The sequence below is a fragment of the Condylura cristata genome, unplaced genomic scaffold (assembly GCF_000260355.1).
Source record: "Condylura cristata isolate star-nosed mole 26May11 unplaced genomic scaffold, ConCri1.0 scaffold00007, whole genome shotgun sequence".
Lineage (NCBI taxonomy): Eukaryota > Metazoa > Chordata > Mammalia > Eulipotyphla > Talpidae > Condylura > Condylura cristata.
This window is the reverse complement of record NW_004567108.1, coordinates 30447462-30452942: the sequence shown is the minus strand read 5'-3', so window position 1 is coordinate 30452942 and position 5481 is coordinate 30447462.

Sequence of the window (5481 nt, the reverse complement as noted above, 5' to 3'; positions counted from 1 at the left end):
GCCTTGTTTCCTTTTAGAGTTTGGTAGTTCTATAGTTATTTTTTTCTTGGGTGAGTTCTACTTTGCTTTTAACTGACATTTACTTTGGTTTCTTACATTCCATATATAAGTAACACCACTTGCTATTTGTCTCCCTCCTGATTCATTCTACTTATCCTAGTCCCCTCGTGCTCTATCCATGTTGTTGCAAAGGGGCTAGAATGCATCTTTTTAATGGCTGAGAACCTTTCCATTATGTGTGTGTGTGTGTATACACACATATATGTGCACATATATACATATATACACACATACACACACATCTGTGTGTGTGTGTGTCTGTGTGTGACATATTCCTGATCCAGTTACCTATATTTGGGCACTTGGGTTGTTTTCATAATTTACCTATTGTAACCAGTGCTATAATGAACATGTGAGTGTCCTTTTGCATTAGTTTTTATTTTCAGGTAGATAGATAGAAGTAGAATTGTTGGTTATTATAGCAGGTTCATTTTGAATTTTTTTTTTCTTTTGTGCAGAAGAACTAGGGTGTAGAACAGAGGTGCAGGGATTCACCAGAGACAGTCAGGGCAAAATACTAAAATACTGCTGAGGTGAGCAGCAGGAAAGACAGGAGAGGTCTAGTATGCCGTAAGTGGGTCAGCTCCCTGGCTGGGGTTCCAACTCAGCCTGTAGTGGTGACAGCACTCAGAGTTAACCCCTAGGCCACCAGAGAGGCCGCATTTTCCATATTTTGAGAAAACTCCATACCTTTTCCCATAGAGACTAGATCATTTTATGTTCCTACCAACAGTGAAAAACTTGCCTTTTCTCCACAGCCTCCATTTCTCTCTCATTTCACCTCTTTATTTTCTAAAATGTCACTTTCCAAGCTTTAAACACTCAATCATATATAATGTTTATTAAGCAATTATTAAGCATCAGTCACTGTTTCAAATCACCTTCAGTTTTAAAACACTTGAATTTCTCAGTGAACCTCTGACTTAGTGTATTATTATCATCAACTGATAATAATCTGTAAAACTTAAGATTTACATGCTTAAAATACATTACCCCAAGTAAAATAGTTGAAAAAGCTAATGCATCATTGATAGAAGACAAGACTCAACCCAAGGATATCTAGCAGCTGAGCAAAAGTTGACATCTGACATTTGTCAGCCGTTATAAACATCAGACCACGTTGGGCCCTCCCAGGTTAAAGCACAGCACTGAGAAGCTAAAGCCACTTCAACATGAGTTTGATCCCCGCCTGCCTCAGGAGGTGACCACGTGGCCCAGCAGACCTCTCCTAACCCGCCTGCTGTTTCTCCTCAGCTGTGTACTTTGTCAGTCGGCCTGTTCTGCTCCCCACTCTGTCTCTGATGAAGCCTCTCACCACCCCTGCACCTCTGGCCTGTACCCCAGCTCTGTATGCATAAATAAATAAATCTTTAAAAAAGAAAAAAAATCAGACCACTTCATTTAGCTAAGCCTTTCAGCTTCACCCCACCCACTCCAGCCCTTGCATTTTCTTTTAAATGTAGATAAAATTCTGAAATGTTTACGTTGCATTTAGAACATTAATTTCAATGTTTTAAATGATCTATCCATTGTCCCTCTCTATTAATTTCCCAGGTCTGTCATGTCATAATAAATTACCCCAACTAGGCAATTTGAGACTATATGCATTTATTTATTAGCATTTTTGGAAGTCAAAATCTAACATCAAAGGGTTTTCAGGTCTCTACACCAGCCTGGAGATGTTATGGTGAAAAAGGTCCCTTGTTTCTTCCAGTTTGGGAGATCTCAGAATTTCCATTTCCTTAGCTTGTAGCCATGTCACTCTACCTCTGCTTCTGTCTTTATGTTGTCTTCTTCTGAATCTTAGCAGAATAATTAATACTGGAATTAGAGTCTACCTGAATGAACCACAATGATCTGATTCCTATTATTTGTTCATTGTATATACAAATAACTTTTTTTATTTTTTTCAAATAAGGCATCACTCAGTAGCTGGAGAATTTGGGACATGGGTCTATTCTTTTGGGAACTAATATTCAACTTACTGTATTCTTCAAACTCCTATTATATGCTTAACTTTCTTCACCATTAGGGCTGAAGCACAGTGGCTCTCCATATTTAGGAAAGATAATGCTTTCTCTAACTTAGAACCTTTACACAACCTTAAATCTGCTCAAAAATATTTTTTTCACAGAAATGTAAAGGTTGGCTACTCCTCATCATTCAGTAGCTATTAACATATAATGGATTTAGGGAGGTGTCTCTGGCCATCCAGATGGAAGTAACCACCCTGTCCTACCTTTGAATCATTTTGTTTCAGTCTTCTATAAATCACTCAACTTTACCTGATATACTTACTATCCAATTCAGTATTTGTTAATTCATTCACTTTTTTAAAAAAATCAGCATGTCATTTCTCTAGAACAAAAGTTTAACAAAGATGGTGATATACTTGTGTGAGTAAATTGTCATACCAGGACACCCAAATTGAAAACTGAATGAGTTAATAAATACGTTTCTAAATAATGAATATTTTTGTTTTCTGTGGAAGGACAAGATTGTACTCTCACATCAGGAGCAGAATAACAGCACTACCTCCCATCAGTGCCTTATCATGGGGTGGAAATCTAATGCGGTTTCCTTTTGCATCTCCGAAAAAGTGGTTTGGAAAATACTTTTCCTTTGTGAAGGTTAGTGAGGGGATGATTACCTTTCTGCAACAGAGTATGTACTGATGGAGAAATTAATGTAGAGTTTCAAAGACTTTTCCCCTTTCATTCTTTATCTTTTCCAGATGAACAGGATAGAATCACAGGTAGTGAAATGGGAATTAATCATGAGGGTAAAAAAGAAGAAATATTCACTGCCTGTTAAGTCATTAGATATACGATTATGTGTGAACTGAATATTCTTTTTTTTTTTTTTAAAGATTTATTTATTTGTGCATATACAGAACTGGGGTACAGGCCAGAGGCTCAGGGGTGGTGAGAGGCTTCACCAAAGAGAGAGTGGGGAGCAGAACAGGCAGATCGATGAAGTCCACTGCTGAGGGGAGCAGCGGGCGGGTCAGGAGAGGTCTGCCACGCCATGTGGTCACCTCCGGGGCAGGCGGGAATTGAACTCATGCGGAAGCGGCTTTAGATTTTCAGTGCTGTGCTTTAACCCGCTGCGCCACCAGGGAGGGCCTGAATATTCTTTTTTTTAAGGCTCCTCTGTCAATTATTGCAAATCTTGGGCAGCTGCATTAAGTTATTAACTGAACCAAGAACCCCCCACTGGGGCCTTTCCTCAAAGTGCCTAAAATGATGTTTTACACAAAGTAGATGATCCGAAACAATGTGCTCATCGTCTCCAAAAAAATAAAACCAAATAATATGCTCATCATTCCAAACATCTTATACAAAGGTGATAATTTATGAGCATATATGTTCGTACAAAAAATCAATTTTTTTTCTGGAAATTATTTACCTGATCTACCCCAAGTTGCTTAATCAAGGTTTAGGGGTGCAGGAGTTGCTAATAAGCATTAAAAATACACCTTCTCGGGCCCTCCCAGGTGGCGCAGCGGGTTAAAGCACTGCACTAAGAAGCTTAAGACACTTCCGCATGAGTTCGATCCCCGCCTGCCCCAGAGGTGACCACAGGCTCGGCAGACCTCTCCTGGCTGCCCGCTGCTCCCCTCAGCAGTGTACTTCCTTGATCTGCCTTTCTGCTCCCCTCTCTGTCCCTGGTGAATCCTCTCACTCTCCGCATCTCTGGCCTGTACCCCAGTTCTGTATGAATAAATAAATCTTTAAAAAAAAATAAAAAATAAATACACCTTCTCTTTCCTCCCTGGTGGCACAATGGGTTAGGATGCAGCACTGCAAGCTGGCTGTAGCCACTTCAGTGTTAGTTTGATTCCTGGCCCCCACCCTGGATATGATCCACCCTTTCTTGGCCCTCCATCGTGGCATGGCATGTTATGGTAAAGCACAGCACTAAGAAGCTAAAGCCACTTCAGCACAAGTTCGATTCCATCCCCGGGGGTGATCCACATGGTGCTGCACACCTCTCCTGAAAAGCCTGCTGCTCCCCACTCTGTCTCTGGTGAATCATCTCACCACCCCTGCACTTCTGGCCTGTATCCCAGTTCTGTATGCATAATTAAATAAATCTTAAAAAAACAAAACAAAACAAAACAAAAAACCCACACACACCACCCAAACTCTTATTTGTGAAAATATTTTTTACTATTTTCCTGAATATATAGGGGGAAAACTATCTATTAATTGCAGCTTTCATATCTATGTGTGCATGTCTGGGCTATATATGTAAATTCCATTAAGGTTTTTATGGAAATGCTAAGAAACAAAGAATTAATAAGATGGATGTGCAATGATAGATTTGGCAAACAAACTTCATTGTTGGTGATTAGATGGAAGGCTCACAGGAGAGAGAGAGCAAATGCAAGGGCTCCTGTAGAACTCTTTAAAGCTGTAGTTATTATACTGATAATTATTAATCTATTATGATTCACTGATTAATTAAGACAATTGGTGCATATTGGAACCGTTTTCTCATTCAGAACATTAGGAGAATATAATTTGATCATTCTGAGAAAAATTGAAGAAATAAATGACACAAATTTTAGGTATTTGATGAATTTCAATAAATAAGGTAAAATATATAAATATTCTACAGAAGATGACTAGGTGCTAGGTAGTAAGTAGGGTCCCATGAATAACATTAGAAATAGACTGAGAGGGACATTTCTGGAGAATACTGACATCTGGTTTTACATGAGCATGTGGGTGTTCAAGGATGTGAACCCCCCAGGGACCTTTAAGTAGAAGTTTTTGAAACATAGATAAGGTACTGAGTTCATTAATTAGAGTGATAAAAAATATTTTGACACCAGAGCAACCTACTTCACACCACACTTTGACAACTTCTGTTTCAGCAAAGAATCAGCACTTAAAAACTGCCAACTTAGAGAACTCTGAAAATGCTTCCAGGCACTACAAGAAGTGGAAGGTGGTCAATTCCAGACTGCGTTACAAGCAAGTGTAACAAATGGTGAGAAAAGTCAGAATATGCTCAATATTGATGATTGTCTTTTGAGGCAGACTTTACTGAAATGTGAATATACATTTGCTTATTATTTTAAGTTTAAGTCATATCCTATTTTAGTTAATCATGATTTGCTAAACAAATTACTAAAATCTTATACAATTATGGACAATAACTATTTTTTTCATTTTTTTAAATTTTATTTTTTACAAAGTTTATTTTTACATCATTTTCACATTATTTTTTTTTCCATCTCGATTGTAATCCCCGCGGGTTTCCCATCACCAAATCACCCCTGTGGCACCACCATAGTCCCGTGCATTTCCTTCCCTTCCCCCCCCCCATTTTTGATCACATTCCCCACTCCACCCCCACAGAATGTCTCTGGTATATGGTTGTTCATTATTTTTGTTATTTTCTCGCCTGGTC